Genomic DNA, 21,326 nt, shown 5'->3' with positions numbered 1-21,326 from the left:
TCATTGTGATGTAATTACTTAGTAGGTAAGCATTAGTAAAATTTATATACTACGGCATTTATTAGAGTTATTACGCAAAAGACCTTAGTATTTAATACAACTAGGAGAGACATCTCAAATATACGACTCAGGATATGAACATTTATTTTAGGTAGTTAGTTCTCCTCTTTAAAATATTTCACCAGAGGGAGGCAGCAGAGAGCAGCCATTGTGGCCTGGGTGACCCTGAGGAGGACCCTTCTCCCTCCTCTCTGTTGAGCCTTCTAGGGCTGCTGCTGTCAGCTAGCACCCGAGTGCAGCGCTGAGTGTTGCGATGCGGTACCAGGTCTCAAGATTCTGCGCTCCAACAAAATCTTTTTTTTTTTTTTAATATTTATTTACTTATTTATTTGTTTTTTTTTCAACATCTTTATTGGAGTATAATTGCTTTAAAACGTTGTGTTATTTTCTGCTGTGTAACAAAGTGAATCAGCTATATGTATACATATATCCCCATATCTCCTCCCTCTTTCATCTCCCTCCCATCTTCCCTATCCCACCCCTCTAGTTGGACAAAAAGCAACGAGTTGATATTCCTGTGCTATGTGGCTGCTTCTCACAAGCTATATAGGTTACATTTGATGGTCTATAAATGTCCATGCCACTCTCTCACTTCGTCCCAGCTTACCCTTCTCCCTCCCGGTGTCCTCAAGTCCATTCTCTACATCTGTGCCTTTGCTCCTGTCCTGCCCCTAGGTTCTTCAGAACCTTTTTTTTTTTTTTTAGATTCCATATACACGTGTTAGCATACAGTATTTGGTTTTCTCCTTCTGACTTACTTCACTCTGTATGACAGACTCTAGGTCCATCCACCTCACTACAAATAACTCAATTTCATTTCTTTCTATGGCTGAGTAATATTCCATTGTATATATGTGCCACATCTTCTTTATCCATTCATCTGTTGATAGACACTTAGGTTGCTTCCACATGCTGGTTATTGTAAATAGCACTGCAATGAACATTGTGGTACATGACTCTTTTTGAATTATCGTGTTCTCAGGGTATATGCCCAGTAGTGGGATTGCTGTGTCACATGGTAGTTCTATTTTCAGTTTTATAAGGAACCTCCATACTGTTCTCCATAATGGCTGTATCAATTTACATTCCCACCAACAGCGTATGAGGGTTCCCTTTTCTCCACACCCTCTCCAGCATTTACTGTTTGTAGATTTTTTTTTTAAGTATTTGTTTATTTATTTATTTATGGCTGTGTTGGGTCTTCATTTCTGTGCGAGGGCTTTCTCTAGTTGTGGCAAGCGGGAGCCACTCTTCATCGCGGTGCGCAGGCCTCTCACTATCACAGCCTCTCTTGTTGCGGAGCACAGGCTCCAGACGCGCAGGCTCAGTAATTGTGGCTCACGGGCCCAGCTGCTCCGCGGCACGTGGGATCTTCCCAGACCAGGGCTCGAACCCATGTCCTCTGCATTGGCAGGCAGATTCTCAACGACTGCGCCACCAGGGAAGCCCTGTAGATTTTTTTGATGATGGCCATTCTGATCGGTGTGAGATGATATCTCATTGTAGTTTTAATTTGCATTTCTCTAATGATGTTGAGCATTCTTTCATGTGTTTGTTGGTAATCTGTATGTCTTCTTTGGAGAAATGTCTATTTAGGTCTTCTGCCCATTTTTGGATTGGGTTGTTTCTTTTTTTGATATTGAGCTGCATGAGCTGCTTGTAAATTTTGGGGATTAATCTTTTGTCAGTTGTTTCATTTGCAAATATTTTCTCCCATTCTGAGGGTTGTCTTTTCATCTTTTTTATGGTTTCCTTTGCTGTGCAAAAGCTTTGAAGTTTCATTAGGTCCCATTTGTTTATTTTTGTTTTTATTTCCGTTTCTTCAGGAGGTGGGTCAAAAATGATCTTGCTGTGATTTGCGTCATAGAGTGTTCTGCCTATGCTTTCCTCTAAGAGTTTTATAGTGTTTGGTCTTACATTTAGGTCTTTAATCCATTTTGAGTTTATTTTTGTGTATGGTGTTAGGGAGTGTTCTAATTTCATTCTTTTACATGCAGCTGTGCAGTTTTCCCAGCACCACTTATTGAAGAGGCTGTCTTTTCTCTATTGTATATTCTTGCCTCCATTATCAAAGATAAGGTGCCCATATGTGTGTGGGTTTATCTCTGGGCTTTCTATCCTGTTCCATTGATCTCTATTTCTGTTTTTGTGCCAGTACCATACTCTCTTGATTACTGTAGCTTTATAGTATAGTCTGAAGACAGGGAGCCTGATTCCTCCAGCTCTGCTTTTCTTTCACAAGATTGCTTTGGCTATTCGGGGCCTTCTGTTTCCATACAGGTTGTGAAATTTTTTGTTCTAGTTCTGTGAAAGATGCCTTGGCAGTTTCATAGGGATTGCACTGAATCTGTGGATTGCTTTTGGTCGTATAGTCATTTTCACAATGTTGATTCTTCCAATCGAAGAACATGGTATATCTCTCTATCTGTTTGTATCATCTTTAATTTCTTTCATCAGTGTCTTATATTTTTCTGCATACAGGTTTTGTCTCCTTAGGTAGGTTTACTCCTAGTATTTTATTCTTTTTGTTGCAATGGTAAATGGGAGTGTTTCCTTAATTTCTCTTTCAGATTTTTCATCATTAGTGTATAGGAATGCAAGAGATTTCTGTGCATTAATTTTGTATCCTGCTACTTTACCAAATTCATTGATTAGCTCTAGTAGTTTTCTGGTAGCATCTTTAGGATTCTCTATATATAGTGTCATGTCATCTGCAAACAGTGACAGTATTACTTATTCTTTTCCGATTTGATTCATTTTATTTATTTTTCTTCTCTGATTGATGTGCCTAAAACATCCAAAACTATGTTGAATAATAGTGGTGAGAGTGGACAACCATGTCATGTTCCTGATCTTAGAGGAAGTTGTTTCAGTTTTTCACCTTTGAGAACGATGTTGGCTGTGTGTTTGCCATATATGGCCTTTATTATGTTGAGGCAGGTTCCCTCTATAACTACATTCTGGAGGGTTTTTACCATAAATGGGTGTTGAATTTTGTCAAAAGCTTTTTCTGCATCTATTGAGATGATCAAATGGTTTTTATCCTTCAGTTTGTTAATATGGTGTATCACATTGATTGATTTGTGTATATTGAAGAATCCTTGCATTCCTGGAATAAACCCCACTTGATCATGGTGTATGATTCTTTTAATGTGCTCTTGGATTTTGTTTGCTAGTATTTTGTTGAAGATTTTTGCATCTTTGTTCATCAGTAATATTGGCCTGTAGTTTTCTTTTCTTATGATAACTTTGTATGGTTTTGGTATCAGGGTGATGGGGACCTTGCAGAATGAGTTTGGGAATGTTCCTCCCTCTGCTATATTTTGGAAGAGTTTGAGAAGGATAGGTGTTAGCTCTTCTCTAAATGTTTGATAGAATTTGGCTGTGAAGCCATCTGGTCCTGGGCTTTTGTTTTTTGGAAGATTTTTAATCACAGTCTCAATTTCAGTGCTTGGGATTAGTCTGTTTATATTCTCTATATCTTCCTGGTTCAGTCTCGAAAGGTTGTGCTTTTCTAAGAATTTGTCCATTTCTTCCAGGTTGTCCATTTTATTCCCATATAGTTGTTTGTGGTAATCATTCATGATACATTGTATTTCTGCAGTGTCAGTTGTTACTTCTCCTTTTTCATTTCTAATTCTATTGATCTGAGTCTTCTCCCTTTTTATCTTGATGAGTCTTGTTATCAATTTTATTTATCCTCTCAAAGAAACAGCTTTTAGTTTTATTGATCTTTGCTATCATTTCTTTTTCTTTTATTTCTTTTTTTAAAATTTTTATTTATTATTTATTTATTATGTTTATTTTTGGCTGTGTTGGGTCTTCGTTTCTGTGTGAGGGCTTTCTCCAGTTGCGGCGAGTGGGGGTCACTCTTCATCGCGGTGCGCGGGCCTGTCACTATCACGGCCTCTCTTGTTGCGGAGCAGAGGCTCCAGACGCTCAGGCTCAGTAGTTGTGGCTCACGGGCCCAGTTGCTCCGCGGCATGTGGGGTCCTCCCAGACCAGGGCTCGAACCCGTGTCCCCTGAACTGGCAGGCAGATTCTCAACCACTGCGCCATCAGGGAAGCCCTTTTTCTTTTATTTCTGATCTGATATTTATGATTTCTTTCCTTCTGGTAAGTTTGGGGGTTTTTGCTCTTCTTTCTCTAATTGCTTTAGGTGTAAGGTTAGGTTGTTGATTTGATATGTTTCTTGTTTCTTAAGGTAAGACTGTACTGTCATAGACTTCCCACCTAGAACTGCCTTTGCTGCATCCCATAGGTTTTGGGTCATCGTGTTTTCATTGTCAATTGTTTCTATGGAATTTTTGAATTCCTCTTTCATTTCTTCAGTGATCTCTTGGTTATTTAGTAGTGTATTGTTTACCCACCTTGTGTTTGTATTTTTTACAGTTTTTTTTTCCTGTAATTGATATCTAGTCTCATAGCATTGTGGTAGAAAAGATACTTCATATGATTTCAATTTTCCTAAATTTACCAAGGCTCGATTTGTGACCAAGATATGATCTATCCTGGAGAATGTTCCATGAGCACTTGAGAAGCAAGTGTATTTTGTTGTTTTTTGGATGGAATGTTCTATAAATATCAATTAATCCATCTTGTTTAATGTATCATTTAAAGCTTGTGTTTCCATATGTATTGTCATTTTGGATGATCTGTCCATTGGTGACAATGGGGTGTTAAAGTACCCTACTATGATTGTGTTACTGTCGATTTCCCTTTTATGGCTGTTAGCATGTGCCTTATGTATTGAGATGCTCCTATGTTGGGTGCATAAATATATACAATTGTTATATCTTCCTCTTGGATCGATCCCTGGGTCATTATGTAGTGTCTTTCTTTGTCTCTTGTAACAGTCTTTATTTTAAAGTCTATTTTGTCTGGTATGAGAATTGCTACTCCAGTTTTCTTTTGAATTCCATTTGCATGGAATATATCTTTCCATCCCCTCACTTTCAGTCAGTATGAGTCCCTAGGTCAGAAGTGGGTCTCTTGTAGACAGCATATATACAGGTCTTGCTTTTGTATCCATTCAGTCAGTCTATGCCTTTTGGTTGAAGCATTTAATCCATTTACATTTAAGGTAATTATCGATATGTATGTTCCTTTTACGATTTTCTTAATTGTTTTGGGTTTGTTTGTGTAGGTCTTTTCCTTCTCTTGTGTTCCCTGCCTAGAGAATTTCCTTTAGCGTTTGTTATAAAGTTGGTTTTGTAGTCCTGAATTCTCCTAGCTTTTTCTTGTCTGTAAAGCTTTTGATTTCTCTGTTGAATCTGAATGAGATCCTTGTTGGGTAGAGTAATCTTGGTTGTAGGTTTTTTCCCTTCTTCCCTTTAAATATGTTCTGTCACTCCCTTCTGGCTTGCAGAGTTTCTGCTGAAAGATCAGCTGTTAACCTTATAGGGATTCCCTTGTATGTTATTTGTTGCTTTTCCCTTGCTGTTTTTAATATTTTTTCTTTGTACTTAATTTCTGATAGTTTGATTAATATGTGTCTCAGCATGTTTCTCCTTGGATTTTCCTGTATGGGACTCTCTGCACTTCCTGGACTTAATTGACTATTTCCTTTCCCATGTTAGGGAAATTTTCAACTACAATCTCTTCAAATATTTTCTCATTCCCTTTCTTTTGCTCTTCTTCTTCTGGGAGCCCTGTAATTTGAATATTGGTGCATTTAATGTTGTCCCAGAAATCTCTGAGACTGTCTTCAATTCTTTACATTCTTTTTTCTTTATTCTGTTCTGCAATAGTTATTTCCACTATTTTATCCTTCAGGTCACTTATCCGTTTTTCTACCTCAATTATTCTGCTATTGATTCCTTCTAGAGTATATTTAATTTCATTTATTGTGTTGTTCATCATTGTTTATTTGCTCTTTAGTTCTTCTAGGCCCTTGTCAAACGCTTCTTGTATTTTCTTCATTTTATTTCTAAGATTTTGAATCATCTTTACTATCATTACTCTGAATTCTTTTTCAGGTAGACTACCTATTTCCTCTTCACTTTTTGCTCTGGTGGGTTTTTACCTTGCTTCTTCATCTGCTGTGTGTCTCTCTACCTTCTCATTTTGCTTAACTCTCTGCATTTGAGGTCTCCTTTTCACAGGCTGCAGGTTCGTAGTTCCCTTGTTTTTGGTGTCTGCCCCCAGTGGGTTAAGTTGGTTCAGTGGGTTGTGTAGGCTTCCTGGTGGAGGGGACTGGTGCCTGTGTTCTTGTAGATGAGGCTGGATCTTGTCTTTCTGGTGGGAAGGACCACCTCTAGTGGTGTGTTTTAGAGTGTCTGTGAACTTCTTATGATTTTAGGCGGCCTCTCTGCTAATGTGTGGGGTTGTGTTCCTGTCTTGCTAGTTGTTTGGCATGGAGTTTCCAGCACTGTAGCATGCTGGTCGTTGAGTTGATCTGGGTCTTAGCATTGAGATGGAGATCTCTGGGAGAGCTTTCGCCATTTGATATTACATCAGGCCGGGAGGTCTCTGGTATACCAATGTCCTGAACTAAGCTCTCCCACCTAAGAGGCTCAGGCCTGACACCAAGCTGGAGCACCAAGACCCTGTCAGCCACGTGGGTCAGGGTGGCTGACCTGTGTGGCTGACAGAAGAAAAGGGAGGAAAAAAAAGAAGGGAAGAAAATAATAAAATAAAATAGGGCTTCCCTGGTGGCGCAGTGGTTGAGAATCTGCCTGCTAATGCAGGGGACACGGGTTCAAGCCCTGGTCTGGGAAGATCCCACGTGCCGTGGAGCGACTAGGTCCATGAGCCACAATTGCTGAGACCGCGCATCTGGAGCCTGTGCTCCGCAACAAGAGAGGCCACGATAGTGAGAGGCCCGCGCACCACTATGAAGAGTGACCCCCCACTTGCCGCAACTAGAGAAAGCCCTCACACAGAAAGGAAGACCCAACACAGCCATAAATAAATAAATAAATAAATAAATAAATAAATTTTTAAAAAAATAAAAAATAAAAAGTTATTAAAATAAAAAATAAATAAATATTATTAAAAAATCAAACCAATAAACAAATCCACCAATGACAACAAGCACTAAAAACTATACTAAAAAAAGACAAACAAACAAATGGAAAGACAGAACCATAAGACAAATGGTAAAAGCAAAACTATACAGACAAAATCACGCAAAGACACATAAACATACACACTCACAAAAAGAGAAAAAGGGAAATATATATATTAAAAACAATAGAAGAGAGCAACCAAATCAATAAAAAAAATCTACCAATGATAATAAGCTCTAAATACTAAACTAAGGTAACCATAAAACCAGAAACAAATTAGATGCAGAAAGCAAACCCCAAGTTTACAGTTGCTCCCATAGTCCACCACTTCAATTTTGGGATGATTTGTTTTCTATTCAGGTATTCCACAGATTCAGGGTACATCACGTTGATTGTGGAGATCTAATCCACTGCTCCTGAAGCTGCTGGGAGAAATTTCCCTTTCTCTTCTTTGTTCGCACAGCTCCTGGGGTTCAGCTTTGGATTTGGCCCCATGTCTGCATGTGGGTCACCTGAAGGCATCTGCTCCCCGCCCAGACAGGACAGGGTTAAAGTATCAGCTTATTAGTGGGCTCTGGCTCACTCAGGCCAGGGGGAGGGAGGGGTATGGATTGTGGAGTGAGCCTGTGGCAGCCGAGGCCAGCATGATGTTGCAACAGCCTGAGGCATGCCATGTTTTCTCCTGGGGAATTTGTCCCTGGATCATGGGACCCTGGCAGTGGTGGCTGCACAGCCTCCCGGGAGGGGAGGTGTGGATAGTGACCTGTGCTTGCACATAGGCTTCTTGGTGGCTGCAGCAGCAGCAGCCTTAGCGTCTCATTCCCGTCTCTGGTGTCTGCACTGATAGCCATGCCTCGCGCCCGTCTCTGGAGTTCGTTTACATGGTGCTCTGAACCCTCCCTCCTCACACACCTTAAAACAATGGTCTCCTGCCTCTTTGGCAGCTCCAGACTTTTTCCCGGACTCCTTCCTGGCTAGCTGTGGAGCACTAGGCCCCTCAGGCTGTGTTCACGCAGCCAACCCCAGTCCTCTCCCTGTGGTCTGAACTCCGAAGCTCGAGCCTCAGCTCCCAGCCCCCACCCACTCTGGTGGGTGAGCAGACAAGCCTCTCAGTCTGGTGAGTGCTGGTCAGCACTGATCCTCTGTGCAGTAATCTCTCTGCTTTGCCCTCTTCACCCCTGTTGCTGTGCTCTCTTCTGTGATTCCAAAGCTTCCCCCCTGCCCACCCCCCATCTCCACCAGTGAAGGGGCTTCCTATTGTGTGGGAACTTTTCCTCCTTCACAGCTCCCTTCCAGAGGTGCAGGTCCTGTCCATATTCTTTTGTCTCTGTTTTTTCTTTTTTCTTTTGCCCTACCCAGGGGTGTTTCTTGCCTTTTGGGAAGTCTGAGGTCTTCTGCCAGTGTTCAGTAGGTGTTCTGTAGGAGTTGTTCCACATGTAGATGTATTTTTGATGTATTTGTGGGGAGGAAGGTGATCTCCATGTCTTACTCATCCACCATCTTGAAGGTCACCCCCCCGATCCTCCATGAAAATCTTGCCATGATTGGATTAGACCCCTATATAAATATTCTAACCTTCGACCTGTTCACTTCTACATCCCTGAAAATGAATCACCATTGGAACAAAAGCTAAGAGAATTAAGTCAAGAAACACAAGAATAGAACCAACATTTCTGGGAAAACAAGAATTTGATTTTTCATAAGGAAAAAGAAGAATTTATTCACTCAAGACTAAATGCCAAAGGCCTGGAACTGAGAGCTGAATCAGGTCAAAACGCAACATGAATGCAGAAGAAATGGCTGAGTTATACAAGGAATTTTTAAGTAAAAATTTTCAGAAGCACATGTATTATAACAGTGACTGGTACAAGCGTTATTTTGCCATCACCTTCTTCATGGAAAAGTGGTCCTGGAGAGGATTTGGAACAAGCTTAGACTGAAACAAAAGAAGACCAGCAATTAGGAGCCCACCCTAACCTACCCATCCAGCATCTGGGCTTCCATAGAAACAGCTGCTTATAGGAGCTCATTTTACAGAGAGCTCTAAAACTTATGAGTGCGGGGCAGGCTGGGAGGACGCAGGTCCTTGTGCACTAGGCCCACGTGGCTCCATCCTGACTGTGGATTCCAAGCTGGCTGTTGGTCAGGAAAGTGATATTAAAGCCAAGCACTGTGTGCCTGTTTTCTGTTTTTGAATTATACCAGTTTGAAAGAGACAGAATAAAAATATTAAAATTTCACTTGAAAAGTTTGACTCCACTGATGGGAATGATTTGGAAGCTGGCTGCAGTGTTACCAAGGCCTCACCTGACCAGTGGGCCATAGTTATTGGAGGTCCCTAGGTCTAGGCCCTGAGGAAAAGCAGCTGTCCTGGGAGGTGTATGCACACAGACCTGGAAATAGTTGCGGCTCCTCCATCAGACCCCAGGGGATGGCAGAGGCGCTTACAGGAAACTTTTCTCCATTTACCCCAGTGAGGCAGAGAGTGTTTCCAAAGTTTTCTGGAACAGCTTGCTGTGGATCATGTCCCTCTGTTTCAATTCTTGTAAAATCAGAATTGTTTCAAATAGGATTATGTAGTTGTAAAATGATGAAGCTCTCTTTGTACTGTGTCCTGGAGCCATGAGGGGGGAGAAGGGAAACCTGCCTCAGCAGCGGGAACGTGGCCTTCAGAGCCAGGTCACAAGCCTGTCCTCTGAGGACAGACATCTGGCTTTTACAGAAAGCCACTTGGCAAACAGTTTTTATTCCAAAATGAGGTGTGACAGGAGAGTCAAAAGGCTGGATTTCTTCTGTGGCTTATAAGCTGCTGCCACCGAAGATGATTTCCAACGAGAAATTCCAGAGACCAGAGGAAGCACATCAACCGCATCCCCCCCTCCCCCCGCCCCATCCCCACCCCAGGCTTTTAAGGGCTGTGCGGATGGACGAGGATGACTCTGAAGAGGAAAGCCGGACACCGAGTGCCGCTGAGTGCCGTGGCTCCTGGCGAACACTGCGCGGTCCGTCAGTTCCGTGGGCTGTTAACCCAAGTGTCCACAGTGGTCCTCAGGGAGTGGAGTACTGCACCAAACACCATGGGACACGAGGCTTCACAGAAATAACCCCATCTCACGCATCATGCCACAGCCTCCTGCTAAACACAACCTGTCACCAGCCCATGTGACACTGTGTGCATCTGCTAAGAAACAACAGCAGAGGTAGGAGACCGGGCGGGGCCCTGGTTCCATGTGAGTGAGCCCGGAGGCATGAACTGTATTCTAGCTTTTAATTCTTTCCCCCATCCCATCAAACGCACTGGCTGACTTTAAGGTCATTTAAAGGTCTTCTTCTGGCAACTTCCAGTGCTATTGTTTCTAATTCCTTTCACTTATCAGTTCTTAGAGATTTTGAGGGTGACTCTCCATAGTAACCAATTAAAACTGTTAAAGATACCTCTTGTTATATGTTACCATCTCTGTGAAGGCAGACGGAGAGTATGGAAAGTGGGCATGTATTTGTCACCCGTGGGACTAGTGAATGACCACGCAGACGCAGATGTGTCCTGAGTCACCCTCTGAGATGTTGAGATCCTGTTGTCCCAGAGCAGATAGCCTGGTGCTCTAGACAGCTTGTTTACGGGATCATTGAGCAAATGGATTCTGCCCTTCAGCTGGTGGTGTGGTGACCCACTACCAGTACTTATCTTGTACAGGAACTTTTACCAGCTGTAGCTCTTCCTGCATGTCTCATAATTTACCTCCTTGGGGCTCCTAGGGGTAGGTCTTTTAAGCTTTCAAGGAACAGAACCTTAGTCAAGTGAAATCAGGTCACGGGTTAGGGGCAAGTAACCGGTAGGAGCCAGAGATCTCCAGAAACAGACTACCTGGGTCCCTGCATTGAGCAAAGCCCTACAGCCAGGGACCGTTATATCCCTGGGCTACACCCGAAGGGTGACAGGGTGGCTTAGTGCTGGGCAAACACTCGAGGTTCTTATCCCCACCTGAGCCCCTTAGGTCTGAGGCCAGGAGATGCTGCCATCACAGTTCCAAGGATGCTTTAAGAGTGACTTTAAGATGAGCCAAAAGCAAACATATGTTCTATATTCAGACAAAAGAAAGCATAAGTGGTTCTTAGACTTTGTGTAAAATAAAAATTGTGAAAGGAAAGTTTCCTTGGAAAATGGCCAGAAGGAGCAGCACCTACAGTGGCAGCGTCCTGGGCTGGGAGGTGAGGAGGGAATTGCGGGTGTCTCATCGCCCCCAGCGATAGGAGGACAGCAGAGGACGGTGCGTGATGCAAAGCACCCCCAAGTCCCAATGTCCAGAGTCCCTAGTGGCTCTCCTCTGATTGTTTGCACTTGACATAAATTACGTGGTCGTTAGATATTGAGGACTGGAGAAATGTTTCAGCAACTCAGGATTTAAGTATAGTTAAAATACAGTATGTTGTCTTTTTAAAATTTATTTATTTATTTATTTATTTATTTATTTATTTATTTATTTTTGGCTGTGTTGGGTCTTCGTTTCTGTGCGAGGGCTTTCTCCAGTTGTGGCAAGCGGGGGCCACTCTTCATCGCGGTGTGCGGGCCTCTCACTATCGTGGCCTCTCTTGTTGCGGAGCACAGGCTCCAGACGCGCAGGCTCAGCAGCTGCGGCTCACGGGTCCAGCCGCTGCGCGGCACGTGGGATCTTCCCGGCCTGGGGCACGAACCCGTGTCCCCTGCATTGGCAGGCGGATTCCCAACCACTGCGCCACCAGGGAAGCCCCATGTTGTCTTTTTGTAATAATTTAATTCAATGACAAAATGGTTACTCGACTCACGGTGTAAACCGTGTTGCTAGGTTCTTAAATGCTGAGTGAATTAATGAGAAATGACAGTGCTGTTTTCCTCTTTCTTGGATTCTTAAACATTCAAGATTAAATGATTGTGGTAAATGTTACTTTAGGTCACAAATAAATGCAAATAAATTTTTTTATTGAAGTATAGTTGATTTACGAAACTGTGTTAGTTTCAAGTGTACAGCGAAGTGCTTCAGTTATACATATATATTTATATATCTTTTTTTAAATTATTTTCCATTATAGTTTATTACAAGATATTGAATATAGCTCCCTGTGCTATATGGTAAATCTTTGTTGCTTATCAAATAAATTTTAATTAAACTTATTTTGACCCTAAATTTGTATGCTCATTTTTAAAAAAATTAGGTAGTTTTAAGATGATTCTCTGTCACGTCCATATTTAAATAATGTATTTTTGTAGACTTTTAAATAATTACAGAATAAAGGTTATCTCAGTGATGTATTTTATACTGCTTTTCCTAGAAAACATCTCTAATAAAATTTAATGCTTCCGTTTTCTGAATTAAAAAGTAAAATAAAATTGACTCTCTTTCCAAAAAAAATAATAATAAAATAAAATATTTGACCAATTCATCATGTTGGAAGACACTTTTGAACTTTATTTGTGGTTGGTTATTTTGTTTTATCATCTATAATGATGAACTGCAGGACCCCTTTTCTACCTGTTTATTGTATAGATGATTACTGCTGGTAAACAATTATTCCTGTATTTGATTCAATGTGTACTTTGTCTGTGATTCCTTGGCTTATTATCCCCTCTGTTTAGTCCTATCTGCTTACACAAATAGCCATGCATACAAATGAAACTATAATTAATAGAAATTATTAATTATAGTTAATCATTTTCTTAACACAAAATGAAAGCAACTACCTCTCCTAAAGGAATTTCTCTTTTTTCTTTAAATGTAGAATATGGGTTCTGGGACACACATGATACTTTAGAGGTAGGCAAAGGTGCTGCTACTAGTGTTTTTGGGACACTTTTAATAATGACAGATATTGAGAATAATTTTTAGGTCTTTTAAGATGTTGAGTTCTAATTGAGTTTATGTAAATCCTTTACAACTAATATGATTTTATTTGCTGCTATGACTTAACTATTTAATTTGGCCAGTCAAATGAAACTGAAGGAAAAGTTGTTAAGAGATTTTTTATTAAATTCCAAGAGAAGTGAAAAAGCCTGAGCTGATGCTATTGTACATAAGAGGCTTTAGGAGATTAGACACAAGCAAAACATTTCCTGGAACTAGGTATCAAATGAGACATAGAACTGAAAAATAGGCCATATCTCATGCCCCTGTATGGAACATCCCTCCAAAAGGCACCTGAGCATTGTTTGAATGCTTTGGGAGAAACAGGTGAGAATATATCACCTTCTCACCATGGGTACCAGCAGCAGTGGAAGTTATAATGCTGCTCCAAGCAACCTTGTGAGCAGAAGATAGTTGGCAAGTGGAAACATGAACTGGAGAGAAAAAACAAGTCAGAAGCCAGTTGATAACTGGTGCTGAAAATCTGGTTTGTGAGCATAGGTGAGACATACTCTTAGTAAGGCTAAGTTTGTACCCAATAAGCAAATCAGGGTGACTGTAATTTGCGTATAGATACAACTGTGCCCGATTTTACAGTCATTCGATGGTGAGACCAGGTATCACTTGTGTTTTAGAACTCATATACTTTTACCTAAGAAATGCTATACTTTAATTCAAAACTCTCCAGTGACTTTCAATGCCTGTGCAACGGCCTATAAGGCTCCTTTATGGTGCGACTCCAACTCAGTGGCCTCATCTCCTACTATGTTCCCCATCACTTACTCCAATCCAGTTATGCTGAAGTTCTTATAGATATTAGAACACATCCAGTATAATGCTACTTTATTTGTAGTTTCTTTGCTTGGAATGTTCTTCCCCCAGATACTGCATTATGTGTTTCTTGTTCTTGTTTTAGGTCTCTTCTGGGATTGTTTCTGAGTTTCCAGGACAGAAAAAAAAATCCCAAATTTTTAGACAAAATACTGACTGCTTACAGAAGAAGAGAATGACACTGGCTTCAAATACCTCTAGTGAAATGCTGTGGAGAGAGATTTCAGAATTTTGAGATAATGACATAATCCTAAAATGTTTTATTTAGGCAAATTTTCATTCTCCAATGAGGGCAAAATTAATCCACACTTGAACGTTCAGAAACTCAAAGAATGTGCGATTTAACACCGTTTATGAAACAAATTATCTGAGTAAAACCAAAAATTAACTTGCATAAAGAACTCAGGAAATGTTGCAAAACATTCTGGAATAAAATTATTTTAAAAATATATTGTTAACTCTAGATAATTGTTTAAAATGAGCTTGTAAAATTTAACACATTTGTTTAATATTTTAGGAAAAATATTAATAACAACCAAATAATTAAATTCCATTTTACATCACTAAAACCTGGGAAGGGAGATGAAAAGGAAGGAAAGAAATAAGATTTATTTCAAATCATATTTTATTGATCATAAGAGCACAAAATAAAATGGAGTCAGTTAGAAAAATTGTTTAAATTATGATGTTTATAAAAAACTAGATTGAATCAAGATGACAGAGAGTACAAATATTTAGCTCATATCTCTAAAACAATTAAAATGTTTAAAATCTGTGTTTAACTACCAAATGTAAAATAGATAACTAGTGGGAAGCAGCCGCATAGCACAGGGAGATCAGCTCGGTGCTTTGTGACCACCTAGAGGGGTGGGATGGGGAGGGTGGGAGGGAGGGAGATGCAAGAGGGAAGAGAAATGGGAACATATTGTATATGTATAACTGATTCACTTTGTTATAAAGCAGAAGCTAACACACCATTGTAAGGCAATTATACTTCAATAAAGATGTTTAAAAAAAAAAAAATCTGTGTTTAAAAAAGATGAATAAATCATCATGCTGGAAAACAAGGAAGAGATCCAACTGCTGAAGAGAAATTTTAAACAAATCCTTCAAAAATAAAAGCAGATGAAATGGCTTCAAAATTCACAGCCCAAAACATATGCAGAAGGAAAATAACACTAGTATAAGAAGATGTTTGCAAATACTATAAACATAAATAAAAACATGCAAAATATTATGAAAATTAATCAGATAATTATTTATTACAACTGGTTTTACTGAGTTCCAGGCTGCAATACATTTTGTCATATGACAGTATTCCAAGAACTTCTCTCTTAGCAGAGCGATATGTTTGCCTGGGGAGATATTCCAGCCTGAAAACAGGCACTGTACCTGCAGGGGAAGCAGATCAGGGACTAAGGCAACTAGACCGCCAACAGCACCTCCTTTGTTCTTGCTACAAACTGAAGAATCAATTGCATCATTTGCACAGAAAAGCAGAGGGAGGCAGGGGTATATTTTCCTAGTTCTATGGAAAGTTCAGGCAGATTTATTTTCAACTTTATCTGAAAAACTTAAAAGTATAAGATCCTACATCTTTTAGCTAAAGAGTAATGCAGGAAGCATTTGCCTTACCACAAAGAAAAACATACTAGAAAGTTTGTGTTAAAACAGGTGGAAAATGTACAGAAACTTGTTATAGGAAAGTGGATATTGGAGCTTAGGGACCAGAGAAAAGAAAAGAGACAAAGCAGGAGATGCTGGTATGACCTGATGTGTGAGCCATACTGAAGAATTGTCTAGTTTTTCAAGCAAGCAAAGGATTTTAAACATGAGAGTTTTGTGGTTAAAATGACCTTTAGGAAAATTTCCTAAATCCCAAGGAGATTCACTGGAGATTGTAACAGAGAGTGATGAGACCACGATGGCAGATGACCTAGTGACCTGGACAAAGGTAGTAGCAGTGAGAATGGAGAGGTGTGGAAATAACAAAAGATAGCTTGGAGGTCATCAGGAGTAATCAAACAAACAAGTATGACCAGGAGGAGATAAAGCGGGGCCGTTCACGAAGGTAGACAGCACAAGCTTGGGAAGGATGGCATGGAGATGCACAGTTCAGATTGGGTCATGTTAGATTAAGGCTCCAGTTGGAGGTATTCAAGTGTTTCCCAGCACATGGGTTGTCGCAAAGGGGTGTTATGGATAACACAGAACCTGCCAAGCATGTGGTACTGTAGAAAGATGTGTTAGATGGCTATAAATCTGTCCCTTTTTTTCAAATTATATTTTTAAGTTAAATTTAATAAACAGTATTAACTGTGTCATAGAAAATGGTCAAGGCTCTTGAATTTGTTCATTTATTCATTCTCTCCTTCATTCATTAAATAAATATTTACTGAGGGACTTCCCTGACAGTCCAGTGGTTAGGACTTTGCCTTCCAATGGAGGGGGTGCAGGTTCGATCCCTGGTTGGGGAGCTAGGATCCCACATCCCTCACAGCCTAAAAACCAAAACATAGAACAGAAGCAATATTGAAACAAATTCAATAAAGAATTTAAAATTTTTCTTTTAATAAATAAATATTTATTGAGAACTTACCTATATGCCTGGCATTTTACTAAGAGCTGAGAATATAATGGTAGAGCAAGAGAAGAGTAAGAAAGAAGGGATATAGTCCTTGTCCTGGTAGAGCTTAGCATGAATACAGATGAATAGAAAAGCACAGCTGTCATAAACACTGAATTTAGAAGTACACAGTGCTATGATGACTAATAATAAGAGGAATGGACAAAGTCAGGGAGATCAAAAAAGTGTTCCCAGAAAGTGATGACAGACCTGTATTCTGAGGGAAGATTAGGAGTTAGCCTGGAAAAGAGACCTCATTACATGCAAGGACCCAGTAAATAGAGGGAATATAGCCCATCTGAGAAACTAAAAAGGCCACAATTTATGTATTTCATAACACACTATTTCTCAAATATCATTAAAATCTACTTCTCTGTTTTAAGTATATCTTTTCTTGAAAAATGGACAATAGATATCATAGACATGATTATGAACTGAACCCCACAGAATACACTAGTAAATGGTGTACCATGTTTACAACAAGGTAGCATATTCAGGAGGCTGATCATCTAATAATGATGCAGTCCACTCATAATAGTCTGCAGCATCTGCAAGTCTCAAACTCAGTAATGAACATGTCAGAGCTCATTGTTCTATCAATTCATTAAAGTGCCAGGTGTCTTTGTGCCGGTCAGCCAGCACTCTCAGAGTAACAGCCTTTTATGTAACATCTGGCTAGCATAGGGACTTCCTCCCCTACCCACCCCCATGTAGAGCAGACATGAGCTAAAACTTGAATAATTCACTTATGTTACACCCACCACCATTCAGGAGGCCTCCAATGCCTCTGTTGAAATTTTTTGCTTCTGTGAATGACACCAAGCCCTTAGGTAAGTGGGAATATTCAGAATTCATCCTAACACTATGCACACTGCGGTGCTGCAGTAATTCTGATTCCCTAATTTCTCTAGTATGAGGAACTTCCACAGTGGTGGAGTAAAGACCTTGGCTAATTCTCTCCCCCAAAACAATGATAAATGAGAATATTTTCAAAAACAGCCATATCGAGACTCTGGAAATCGATCAAAGGTATATCACAAATTAATAAGTGGGGTAAGAACAGCTGTGGTTCTAAGCTGGGCTGCCCCCATCTTTTTCCTATGCCCAGTACCTTCAGTGAAGTTCTACTAGGGCAGGGAAGGCCATGAAAGTCAGAAGCTTCCCTGCTAAAGGTGGCTAATGTGATTTAGAGAGAAGTAGGGAAAATAGCCAAACCCAAGGGCATCACTGAAAATAATTGCCAACTCAAAGGCAACCAAATGGAAAAGTTTAACTTCCCAGTTATCCTGAGGGTTTAACACTGGATGGAGCAACATACCTGCAGAACAACCAGAAAATTTAGAGGGAGAGTTTAGTGGGCATGGATAATCTGCCACACATCCCTGCCTGTCTGGAAGAATGCACACAGGAGCGAGGCTGCATGCACGCTCACAAGAGACCAGAAACAACCAATCCCAGATTTCTGCAGGTCCCTGGATGAAGATGTGGCTTGTGCACATGCTGCAAGGAGAAATAAGAAAGTGGACGGGAAAGTAAAAGTCAGGGCTGACTTGAAACTTCCTGAACTTTGAACACTCTCCCCAACTCAAACAAAGATCCACTGGCAAAGGATAGAAGCCTTATTGGCTCAAAGTGTTTGAGCATGACCTTATTAAGCTATGCTTACACAGGAGTGATCCCTAAGAAACCAGGCTTAAAAAGAAAAACAAGAATTACCAAAAAAAAAATTAGCAGAGACACCTGTGACCGAATACTGTGGGAGAGTCAGACTGACAGATTAGCCCAACCAAGTGACTAAACAAACAAACAATACAAAGAAGCAAAGAACAACAACAATAACATGGGGATATCAGAATCAACATGTCATCTATAATATCCATTTTTCAACAACAAAAAAGAAGGTATAAAAAGAAAGATGGAAGTGTGACTATGCACAGGGAGAAAGGAACTCAATGCAAACTGTCTTTGATGTTGTTCAAGTGTTAGACATAACCGACATAACCAAAAAACCTCAAAGCTGGAAAGCAATGAACATTAAATATTCTCAAGGAATAGAGCACATGTTCAAGAATCAAAAATTAAAGTATGTCAATCATGATGCATCAAATAGAGAGTTATCATTAAAGAAATAGAAAATATTTTTTAAAAAACTAAGTGGAAATTCTCACATTGAAAAGTACAATAGATTCCTAGCAGGACACAAGATAAATATGCCAAAACCAATTATATTTCTATATCCTAACAACAGATAATTAAAAATGAAATTAGGAAAGCAATTTCATTCACAAAAGCCTCAAAAACAATAAAATACATATCAACAAATTTAATAAAGGAAATGCAAGACATGTACACTGAAAACTAAAGAAGATTGTTGAGAGAAATTAGTGATCTAAATAAGTGGAGAAACATTTTATTCATTCATGGTGGCATCAAAAAATAATGAGAAAAAGGAACAAAATTAACAAAAATGTAATACCTGTATTCATTTTACATCTACATATGTCATAAACAATTATCTTGTTTTTCCTGCCAATAGAGTGTTTCTCTGTTTATACTGTTTTATTTTGTTTTTGCTGAATATCATTTTGGATAAGTGGCATTTAATGGAAAATTTTGTTTTACTATTATATTGATTTAGCATGTTGATATTTTGTCCAGCTAAATTGCTGAATTATTTCCTTTTAAGTTAATTTCTCTCTTTTTCTGTAGAGAAAATCATATCATGTGCAAATAATGACAATCTCATCTTTCTTTATATGTTTTTTTGGTATTTACTCACTGAATGTACCACTTTAGTACCACTTTGAATAGCAATGACAATAGCAGACACCGTTGTCTTTTTCCTAATCGTAATGGTAAATCTTCAAATTTTTGGTACTATATATACTTACTACATGTTGGTTATGGCTAAACTAAACCATACAAAGGAAGTTCTCTTTTATTCAAAACTCAATAATGTTAACATTAACGTTAACGTTCTTTCATCAATGTATGTGTAATTTTATTGAGAGTTTTATTCAGCAAGTAGTGAGATGATCAGATGGTTCTTTTTTCCCCTTTAATCTGTTAATATAGACAACCACATTAATGGATTTTCTAATGTTAAATTATTCTTACACTCCTGGTAAAAACTCTATATGGTATATGTAAGTTTTCTTCAATACTTAAGTGCAGTTGGAAAATAGCTATTGTGTGTTTGCTTTACTTGTTTGCTTTGTTTATCTTCAAGTATTTTTGTCGGGTTGCTGAGTTTTTGTGTTGTGATATTCTAGCCTCATAAAATGACTCCACTTGTTTTCCATTATTTTATATATCTTGAAACTGATCGTCATTAAGAGCCTGAGGCCTTTTGGATTAGTCAGCAAATTTGCCAACAGTTTCCATTTTTATGGTAACTGGTATCCTTAAGATTTTATCTTTTGGGTCTTATTTGACTCATTTATAATTTTTAATAAAAATTTCCACCTTATTTTGATTTCAAATGACCTGAAATGAAGTTGTATATAGTTTTCTCTTATTTTCACTTTTTACTACATCCATTAACAACCACTCTTTAAATCCCAGTGTTCTTTATTTGTGTATTATCTTGTTTATTGTGCCTTCTTGAGTTTACTTTTATGTTATTTTTTTTTTTTCAAAAAACCTGTCTGTGTTTCATTTAGTCGTTTCTCTTACATTTGTTTTAATTTCTATTTTAACGATACAGCCTTTATATTTACTTCCTGTGTTACTCATTTTTTGATTTTACTTTCTTCCTGAGTGAATGTCTAGGTTACTTAGTTTCAATATTTCTTCTTCTCTACAAATACATTTTAAGCTATAAAATGCTTGTAATTCTACTTTGGTTTCATAATACCATTATGGACTATGGACAAGGATAGATAGTAAAGAGAATACATACTACCCTACAAAAAACATAATATATGGTCAAAAGATTCAAGTGATATATGCCAAACATACTGCAAGTAACTGTACTACTTTGAAGAATTTTATAATCATTTACAAAATAAAATAAAGCAAAAACAATTGAGAGAAGAAAATAATTTCAGTATTACACAAGAAATTGCACTGTTATGTAGATGAAAATAACCGAACACCAGTTTTCAATTTTTGAGTTTACTGAAGCCACAAGTCACAGCAATGAACTGAGCAAAGCAGAAAGAAATTTCTGATAACAACGCCACAATAATTAGCAAAACCACTGAGATTTCTTCTAAATTTAAATCATGCAGAAGATACATTCCAAGGGAAAAATTATCTAACTTTCATTTAATTTTTTGGTACATATTATGGTATGAGTACTTCCTCTTTGCTTGACAAATTTCATTAGTGCCTAACCAGTTTTGACTAAAAGTGCTTACTCTTTGTGGCCAGGTCTCTTTTAAGAAGAAATTCCCCCTCCTTTGCTTTACCCTGGGGCTGACCCACAATCACAGTCACAGATCCCCTTTTGTTAACGTTCTTGCCAAAACTGAAAAATTATCTGGAAACGTATGACAAGAGATGTGGCTTTAGACAACATAATCTTCCTAAGTATGAAAATGATAGGGGTAAATCACCTAGAATTGATTTAAAATAGTATTTTTAAATACATTTGTATAAATGTAGGGAAGTGGTTCAATTTGCTACTATTGAAAACTCTGTAATCATCAGGGTGACCTTCTTGTATTTCTTCCAAAGAAGTCTGATTTACAACTTTAATGATATTAGAATAAGCAGTGCCAACTTAATAAAATGTTAACAGAAATAATATCAACTCCTGTTATAGCTACAAGCATTCAATAGCTAACCAACCAACCATTGTGTTATAAAATCTCATCTTTCAATTTGAGCGTGTCACTCTTTCTTCAAAGATGCAGGGAAAAGGAGAGAAAGTGCCCAGGCAGTCCAATATGATCACACAGTTGGGCCATTTCTAAGCTT

Source organism: Balaenoptera musculus, chromosome 1 (assembly GCF_009873245.2).
Source record: "Balaenoptera musculus isolate JJ_BM4_2016_0621 chromosome 1, mBalMus1.pri.v3, whole genome shotgun sequence".
Lineage (NCBI taxonomy): Eukaryota > Metazoa > Chordata > Mammalia > Artiodactyla > Balaenopteridae > Balaenoptera > Balaenoptera musculus.
Note: the sequence above shows the minus strand (reverse complement) of the source record.